Here is a 10,298-nt window from a genome sequence, read left to right as displayed (position 1 = left end):
ATTAAAAAACAATTGAATCAATAAAAAAAACATTAGACACACTACCATGCATTTGACACACACACGTATACATACTCTTTTGTTTATTGTTAAAGTCTGTGCTCAAATTCAGGGTAGATTAATATTGTATATTGAATAAATCATAAAAATGAATAAAGTAAATTCAAAGTACATGATAAACTAATAAAACATTTTCAATCTCAAAGGGTGGACATGCCGTGGGTAAATGAGAAAGGTTCTTGAGGTTCTTGAGGTAAATTCGTGACGTCACGAAATCTAGATTACCCACGACATGATTTGGAAATATTTGTTTTCTATAAGCAATGGCACATTCCTAGTTTGCTCGGTAAACTGACAATCCGAATGTTACTGGAGCATGTATATGTGAATTCAACTTAAAAATATCGTTAGCGCGATTCAGGTACCTGTTAAAATATCTTCTATTCTATAGTATCGGCTGCTATAACCTAGTATTAGTATTCATGAGCGAAACTAACCATTTTCCTGAAGGGAATGTGTGAAAATACGCAAAAAATGTTAGAAGTCGTCGTAGCCTAAAGGATAAGACGGTCGGTGCATTCGTGTTGAAGCGATGCAACGGTGTTCGAATCCCGCAGGCGGGTACCAATTTTTCTAATTAAATACGTACTCGACAAATGTTCACGATTCACTTCCAAGGGGAAGGAACAACATCGTGTAATAAAAATCGAGCCCGCAAAATTATAATTTGCGTAATTACTGGTGGTAGGACCACTTGTGAGTCCGCACGGATAGGTACCACCGCCCTGCCTATTTCTGCCGTGAAGCAGTAATGCGTTTCGGTTTGAAGGGTGGGGCAGCCGTTGTAACTATACTGAGACTTTAGAACTTGTATCTCAAGGTGGGTGGCGCGTCTACGTTGTAGATGTATATGGGCTCCAGTAACCACTTAACACCAGGTGGGCTGTGAGCTCGTCCACCCATCTAAGCAATAAAAAAAAAATCCAGTGAAAGTAAGCCCTCACTTGAAAATACTGATGCTCTACAAATTCCTATCAGTATATTCCCTGTACATTTTGAAGCGAATGGAATACGTTTTAATGCAAAGCGGAACGTCATAGTATATTCTGTTTGTCTTTGACGCAAGCGGAGTTGGCTGTGTAGGTATTTGCTGTTTGCTGTTCCACGGTTAATAATTTTTCCTGCCTACGATAGTATGTATAGTTAAATATTTAGTTTGAACTTGTTCGTTCATAATTGAAGAAGCCTAGACGGAAATTACGTGGGGTTTCAATTTTCGCCAATCAAATTAGCATGATGCTCACAAATGCTCACAAATTCAGATGGTGAACGTACAAAATCGAGTCGCAAATTTTGTGAATTGACACAAATATTGGCGACAGGGCGTATCATCTTATAATTCCGTCCAGATAGATGACGTTGTTTTAATTAGTTCGGCAATTAAGATAGTCGAATCGACTCTTTTTAAAAACACTTAGCAAATACCAGAATCTTAGTATTTTCATCGGTTGTCTCAAGTCTTAGATATAAATAAAACGAATTTTACCGCATAAGCTCGCCTCGTTAAAGTAAAAACCGAAGGCTAATAAACTGCCAGACCTCATGATACTATTAGTTCGTTCTGTATGAAATGAGGCGTGGATTGGCTGGAATAGCACCTTAGGCTACCAGCGAATAGGTAGGGGAAAAAGAGGCATGAAAACTACCAACTAATAGGTAGGGAAAAAGAGGCATGAAAACTACCAACTAATAGGTAGGGAAAAAGAGGCATGAAAACTACCAACTAATAGGTAGGGAAAAAGAGGCATGAAAACTACCAACTAATAGGTAGGGAAAAAGAGGCATGAAAACTACCAACTAATAGGTACGGAAAAAGAGGCATGAAAACTACCAACTAATAGGTAGGGAAAAAGAGGCATGAAAACTACCAACTAATAGGTAGGGATAAAGAGGCATGAAAACTACCAACTAATAGGTAAGGGAAAAAGAGGCATGAAAACTACCAACTAATAGGTAGGGAAAAAGAGGCATGAAAACTACCAACTAATAGGTAGGGAAAAAGAGGCATGAAAACTACCAACTAATAGGTAGGGAAAAAGAGGCATGAAAACTACCAACTATAGGTAGGGAAAAAAGAGCCATGAAAACTACCAACTAATAGGTAGGGAAAAAAGAGCCATGAAAACTACCAACTAATAAGAAGGGAAAAAAGTAGGATGAAAAACATGAAGTATTCTTTATAACAATAATTAAAGATTTTACAAAATCGATACTGGGAACTATGGCCTCCCACAAAGCCAATTACCGTACTGATAAAAACTATTAGTCATTAATGAACAGGTATTTATAAATGCAAACTAGAACCTACGTTATGAGCTTCCATTTCACTTCTAATAATAAGGTTTTATTTATTCATATATTTAATATATATTCAATAGGGTATTATATATTAAATAAGGACCTTATTTAGGGTTTGTCGGAAACTGAAAGCAATACTTTACCGCTAATGTAGGAGAAGCGGTGTGTTTTAATAATCGTTTTTTTGTCAATGTTACTGTAATTCACTAAGTAAATACTAGAGCCAACTTCATGCTTTTTATTTTTTTTATTGCTTAGGTGGGTGGATGAGCTCACAGCCCACCTGGTGTTAAGTGGTTACTGGAGCCCATAGACATCTATAACGTAAAATGCGCCACCCACCTTGAGATATAAGTTTTAAGGTCTCAGTATAGTTAAAACGGCTGCTACACCCTTCAAACCGAAACGCATTACTGCTGCACGGCAGAAATAGGCAGAGCGGTGGTACCTACCCGTGCGGACTAACAAGAGGTCCTGCCACCAGGAATTACACAAATTATAATTTTGCGGGTTTGATTTTTATTACACGATATTATTCCTTCACCGTGGAAGCCAATCGTGAGCACTTGTTGAATACGTATTTCATTAGAAAAATTGGTACCCGTCTGCGGGATTCGAACACCGGTGCATCGCTAGATACGAATGCTCCGGACGTCTTATCCTTTAGGCCACGACGACTCAATCAATCAATCATAACTAGAGGTCCGCAGTACTCGAAATTCGACTATAATTAATTGGAGTTGTAAGTTTGTACACTATTGTGATTGCATTTTATACTTCTATAAGCACAAATTTCGCCAAGACTACACTATAAAAAATACTAACAAAGACAAACAATATTTAATCTATTCTCAATTTGACAACAGACGTCAAGAACAAAAGTTTGACAATAAATAGTATGCATGCGTGTGTGCGTCAAATACATGGTATGTACTGGCGCATAGACATCAACCCAGCGAAAAGTACTGCGGTGCTATTTCAGAGGGGAAGCTCCACACGGATTTCCTCCCGGATTAGGAGGAGGAATCTCACACCCCCGATTACTCTCTTTAGACAACCCATACCCTGGGCCAGGAAGGTCAAGTACCTGGGCGTTACCCTGGATGCATCGATGACATTCCGCCCGCATATAAAATCAGTCCGTGACCGTGCCGCGTTTATTCTCGGTAGACTCTACCCCATGATCTGTAAGCGGAGTAAAATGTCCCTTCGGAACAAGGTGACACTTTACAAAACTTGCATAAGGCCCGTCATGACTTACGCGAGTGTGGTGTTCGCTCACGCGGCCCGCACACACATAGACACCCTCCAATCCCTACAATCCCGCTTTTGCAGGTTAGCTGTCGGGGCTCCGTGGTTCGTGCGGAACGTTGACCTACACGACGACCTGGGCCTCGAATCAATTCGGAAATACATGAAGTCAGCGTCGGAACGATACTTCGATAAGGCTATGCGTCATGATAATCGCCTTATCGTTGCCGCCGCTGACTACTCCCCGAATCCTGATCATGCAGGAGCCAGTCACCGTCGACGCCCTAGACACGTCCTTACGGATCCATCAGATCCAATAACCTTTGCATTAGATGCCTTCAGCTCTAATACTAGGGGCAGGCTTAGGGACCCCGGTAACCGTACTCGTCGAACTCGACAAAGAGGTCGACGTGCAACCTAACCCATGCATCAGCCCGCTGAGTTTCTCGCCGGATCTTCTCAGCGGGTCGCGATTCCGATCCGGTAGTAGATTCATTCGCGAAACAATTGCTCTTGAGTTGTTAGGTCTCCTTCGGAGGCGCTCGGGCAGTTGTTAGCAAATCCCACCCCTCTTGGCTGAGCCTTTGCTCGCCCACCTGTCCTGGTGAAACTGGAAAGGCCTTCGGGCCACCAGTAAACTTTCAATCATAAAAAAAAAAAAAAAAAAAAAAAAAAAAAAACGTGGTATGTAGTGTGTGTAATGTTTTCTTTATTGATTTAATGTATATTTTATGCATTATTTAAAAAATAACATTAGCATTGTGCACTTCTTCTCTATATTCTCTATATGTGTGGAAAATTTCATACTCCTCCGTCCGCGCAATTTTCGTAAAAAGGAATACAAAGTTTTTGCTTCACGTATTAATATATAGATGAAATTTTGCATACACGATGCTGACGTATAGAAAACAATATTGGTATTGTTCCGTGCAAGATACTTACTATATTTATTCTTATTTTTCATTTTCTCAGATAAACGTGTTATATATATATTTCTATGTTGTGTATGAGAATTTGCATATAGATATTATATGCATAAATTTTATATTATTTTTATCATATAGTAATATGTTCGTTGTTGTAAATATGTTAGATATATATAAAGTATAATTACCGTGTGTGTGTTTGTATCTAATATATAAAATTCTCGTGTCACAGTTTTCGTTGCCATACTCCTCCGAAACGGCTTGACCGATTTTGATGAAATTTTTTGTGCTTATCCGGTATCTATGAGAATCGGCCAACGTCTATTTTTCATCCCCCTAAATGTTAGGGGTAGTCCACCCCTAAATTTTTTTATTTATTTTTTAGACAAAATTTTTAATTCCTATTTTGTTATGATACAACAAACAAAAATACATACAATCCTCAATTTTCACCCTTCTACGATCAACCCTTATTTTTTATTTGCTAATTAAAAACTTTAAATTTTTTTTGCGAGAATTTTGTATTTATTTTGTCATGACGTAGAATAAAACAATTAATATTACTATGAAATTTTCACCCCTCTACGATCAACCCCTATTTTTTATTTGTTAATTATAAACTTTAATTTTTTTGGCAAGTCTTTATTTTGTTTTGTCATGACTTAAAATAAAAAAAATCATATTACTCTCAATTTTCACTCTTATACGATCAACCCCTATTTTTCCATCCCGATTAATATATTTTTTATTCTATGCACAGATCCGTAATAAGGTTGCAAGATGGCAATCAAATATTATAATTGTAGTACGATAAATTCTTATTCAGAGTTTATAATTTCAAGTTCCTTTAATTATGATTTTTTTTAAATTGAATTTGATCTCCCGCCCTCGCCGATCCACTTCTGATCAACTATCAATCGATCAGCTATCCCCGCCAGGTGTCACCACTCATCCAGCAAACATCACGTAGTAGGGATGAGGACGAAGCCGGTCTCCTGTCTTACTTACTCACTATACATCATAGATTATCATATATATTTGAGAGCTATACAATACTATACCTTTTTCAGCCATGTTTTTTTGGTTTTATTTGTGTATCAATAGTATGTTAATAGGTCTGAAAATCAGCTACTATCTATTTTTCATACCCCTAAGTGAAAGGGGTTGTCCACCCCAAACATTTATTTTTTATTTTAATTTTTTGGATATATTTTTTTTGTTTATAATGAGGTATTATGTTGTTAAATGAGGATTTTTTTCTACAGTAGAATTACCCTAGAAATCTTATTTAAGGCAACACAACGTTTGCCGGGTCAGCTAGTATGTATATAATATTATTATTTTTCTTATTTCTCAAAATGATATGCACCTATCACTAGACTCTCTATACCGCCCTTTATTGACTGGTAGAGAATGTCTCAGGTATTAAATCTGCTATTGTACTTTTGTGCATAAAGCATAAATATATACAAGAACTAGCTGACCCGGCAGACTTTGTAGTGCCTCAATCGATAAACAAAATACCTAAACTTTTGTATAAAATAAACTTAAATCAAACAAAAGGAATCCATCCGACGGGGGACACATCAAAGGAAAAACAAAATTGGTATTTTTATTTAACTCCGAGCATTTTCATATTTATATACGTTTTAAACCTTCTCTAGACTTCCACAAATAATTCAAGACCAAAATTAGCCAAATCGGTCCAGCCGTTCTCGAGTTTTAGCGAGACTAACGAACAGCAATTCATTTTTATCTATACCTATATATTAATACGTGAAGCAAAAACTTTGTGCCCCTTTTTACGAAAATTACGCGGACGGAGGAGTATGAAATTTCCCACACTTATAGAGAATATAGAGAAGGAGTGCACAATGCTAATATTTTTTGAAAATAATGCATAAAAGATACATTAAATCAATAAAGAAAACATTGCACACACTACCATGTATTTGAAACACACACACGCATGCATACTATTTATTTATTGTCAAACTTTTCTTATTGCATAAAGTCTATGGTCATATTGAGAATAGATTAAATATTGTTTGTCTTTGTTAATATTTGTCTAAAGTGTAGTCTTGGCGAAATCTGTGATCATAATAGAAGTATAATAAAAAGTATTTGACTATAGAACCATGATAATGCTCAAACTTATAATTTCAATTAATTATAGTCGAATTTCGACTACCAGGGGACCACTAGTATATATAGATAGATAACGCGCGAGCACAACCTCGAATAACAGCGTAAAGAAAACTTCATTAAGTCCCGCTGTATTTTCGATTGAAGCGTAACAAATAGAAAAAAAAAAAAAACCCGACACATACATATTATATGTAGTATATATTTTTTCAGTTCGTTTCGGGAGTCACAAAAGAGCAAGTTCTGAGGCCGGCGGCGATCGCTTTGAACGTTGCCGACGTGTTTACATTTCATTTACCGACCGCGGAACCTTGTTTCACTTACAGCGGTTTTTGATTTATTAAAAAATAATATTTGTTAAAATTACGGACGCCGATAGGACCCGAAGTCTAGAAGAAATGGAATTACGTACCTTCCTTTATACTCATCGTTGTAGCTACGTACCTAATCAGGTTCCTACGAATGTACCTTTAGCTACTTATATACCGACAGTTAAAGTAACGAATGGCTATAGTACTGAAGTCTATAAGAAGTGGAACTACGTACCATAATGCTCACCTAGTTACGTACCTACCCACGTTCCTGCGAACGTACTTAGCTACTTAGATACCGATTTAAAGTTAAGGTAACGAACGGCGATAGGTCGGAAGTCTAGAAGAAGTGGCACTACGTATCTTCCTTAAAGCACACCTAGTTATGTAACTACCCACATTCCTACGAATGTACTTAGCTATTTAGATACCGATTTAAAGTCAAAGTTACGAACAGCGATAGGTCTGAAGTCTATAAAAAGGGTGCGTGTACTTATGTACGCGCGTAAGAAGTTATACTTTATTTTTATTAAATTTATTTCTTTTCTTTTTAATTTAAATTTTAATCAATTTGAAAAAAAATCGATAAAACAACATCCTCAAACACGCATATTGGACATCCCTTTTCTTGACATCGTATAAATTCGGTAATTCTCGGTACGGTTCGGAAAGTTCACCTGCGGCTATATTCAGACTCGCCAAATTACGTCGGTCGTATTTTAATGAGCGATTTAGTGGGCAACTTCATTCTGTTAATTTTGTGTCACGGTGCGCGCGCATCGTAAAATTTCACTCTCATCAATTTTTCATAACGCGCCTAAAGAAGTATGGCACTACGTACCTTACTTAAAGATTACCTAATTACGTACCTACCCACATACCTGCGAATGTACTTAGCTACTTAGATACATTTTTCATTATTTAAATGCAACCAACCACCCTGAGATGCAAGGCGATAATATCAACAATATTTTACTGCTCCTCAAACTAAAGTCCCTGAGTGTTCGCTGGAGTGAAATTATAAGTTTGAACATTGTTATGCTTCTATTGTCAAAGACTATTATTTCTATAATAACAGATTTCGCCAAGACTAAAGACAAATAATGTTAAAGACAAACAATAATAATCTATTCTCAATTTGACTACAAACTTTAAACAATAACAAAAGTTTGACAATAAACACAATATATTTATTCATATGTGTGTTGTGTCAAATATGTGGCAGTGTATGTAATAAATTTTTTTCATTGATTTAATGTATTTTTTATGCATTTTTTTTTTAAATTAACATTCTGCACTCCTTCTCTATATTCTCTACAAGTGTAAGAAATTTCATACTCCTCCGTCCGCGCAATTTTCGTAAAAAGGGGTAATATATAGATATCGGTCCGTGGGAGATAAACCGCCTGTTGGATGCTGCTACCAACTGTGCTTACCAGACCATCTCTTTGCTGTTCTTTCATTGACTCGCTTCCCCTCCACCTATACACGTATGTCTATCTGTCTCTGGTTACTATAACACTTCTTCTTCTCAGTCGTATGTGCTCTTGGCAGAGTGGATGGAGAGTAGGACCTCTTTTGAGTCCGCAGGGGTAGATACCACCACCCTACTTATTTCTGCCGTGAAGCACTAATGCATTTCGGTTTGAAGGGTGGGATGGCCGTCGTAACTATACTAAGACCTAAGAATTCATATCTCATTCATGTCTATGGTCTCCAGTAACCACTTAACACCAGGTGGGCTATGAGCTATAAAAAAAAAACAATGAGTCTCCTAAATTGGGTCCGGATGACCGTGCGTGATTTGTGCCCAGTTATTATTATTGACAGGTAGTCTCTATTCGTAATGATGCAAGCAGCCTCACTAGAGACTCCTCGGATCTCTCCAAGCCCTTTCGTCACTCTGAAACACTCGTCAAAGGGTTAATGCGACGGTTTTTAATGTCCACTGCGGAATTTATTTCACTGAACCGCCCCGTTTTAACGTACCGTCGTCAAAAAAGAAACGGGAAAAATTATAGAAAAAATTAAATGTTTTTGACACACGTTTCAATGGTTTTGTGTGAATCACTTCAAAAGGTTTTCATAATTTTTGTGGCCTAATTATTTTCGTTTTTTTCACATTTTCGCTAAAAGAGCTTTAAAATATAATATTATAATTAAAAATTTCGTTATTTTGTTAATACTAAACTATGCGAAATTGAGATTAGAACTGTTGAAGCAAAGATTCAGAAATAAAATTTAGAGCTTTTTTTAGTGGCCGCGGGCCATTTGACTTAGAAAAGACATAACAAACTGTGCCTCTGACATTTGCCTGTGACAATGTGCCTCTGTATATGTATATTTACTTAAATTTATATTTCTGCCGCAAAGCAGTAATGCGTACCTATTTCAAGGGTGGGGCAACGTTGCACTATAGAACTGAGACATAACATACATCTTATAGCGGATGGTGGCATTTACGCTGTTGATGTCTATGGGCTCCGGTAACCACTTCACACCAGGTGGGCCGTGAGCTCGTTCACCGGTATAAAGCACTTAAAAAGTCCGTTTTTCAGCTTCACCAATGTAACGGCACTTACGAACAAATGCACTTTCGGTATAGACAGCTTTTTGAAGAAGCTTTGATCATTTAACATAACCAATGCGTTTTACAAAATTATATGTTAATTTTATATGAGTTTGTTTTACTGACAGTAAGGTAGAGTAGCACAGATGTCATACTACACAAAAAGGGTACCCTCTCGCATTAAGCTCTATTTACAAAATCGACCGCGCCCTGCTACGGAGCTACGTCGTAGCATCCACGTAGCCTCTACTGCGTAGCTACGAAATATTACGAATTATCACATCTTAACGCGATTAACTGGTGGCGTAGAAGCCTTGTACGTGTCATTATTCAATAGCTAATGAGGTTGAAGTCTTAACTGTATTATACGACAGTGAGAGAGAGAGAGAGAGAAAAATAAAGAGAGAGAGAACATACTTTATTGCACACCAAAACACAATTAACATTTAGTCAACAAGCAGAGTTGTACAATTAGCGGTCTTATCGCTAAAAGCGACCTCTTCCAGTCAAGCGTTTCATTTACAGATATTTTGAAAATATTAAGATACAGCTGGTATATATGTTGCGGTGTATTATTAATAATACATTATTAACGGAAATACATACATACAATAAATAGATATATACCATTTACATATAATATAAAATCACTATATGGTTTATGTACTAATACACGTACTTACATACACATAATAAATCAACAGCACCAACATACAAACAAACAATACTAAGCGGATA

The sequence above is a fragment of the Bombyx mori genome, chromosome 11 (genome assembly GCF_030269925.1).
Source record: "Bombyx mori chromosome 11, ASM3026992v2".
NCBI lineage: Eukaryota > Metazoa > Arthropoda > Insecta > Lepidoptera > Bombycidae > Bombyx > Bombyx mori.
Note: the sequence above shows the minus strand (reverse complement) of the source record.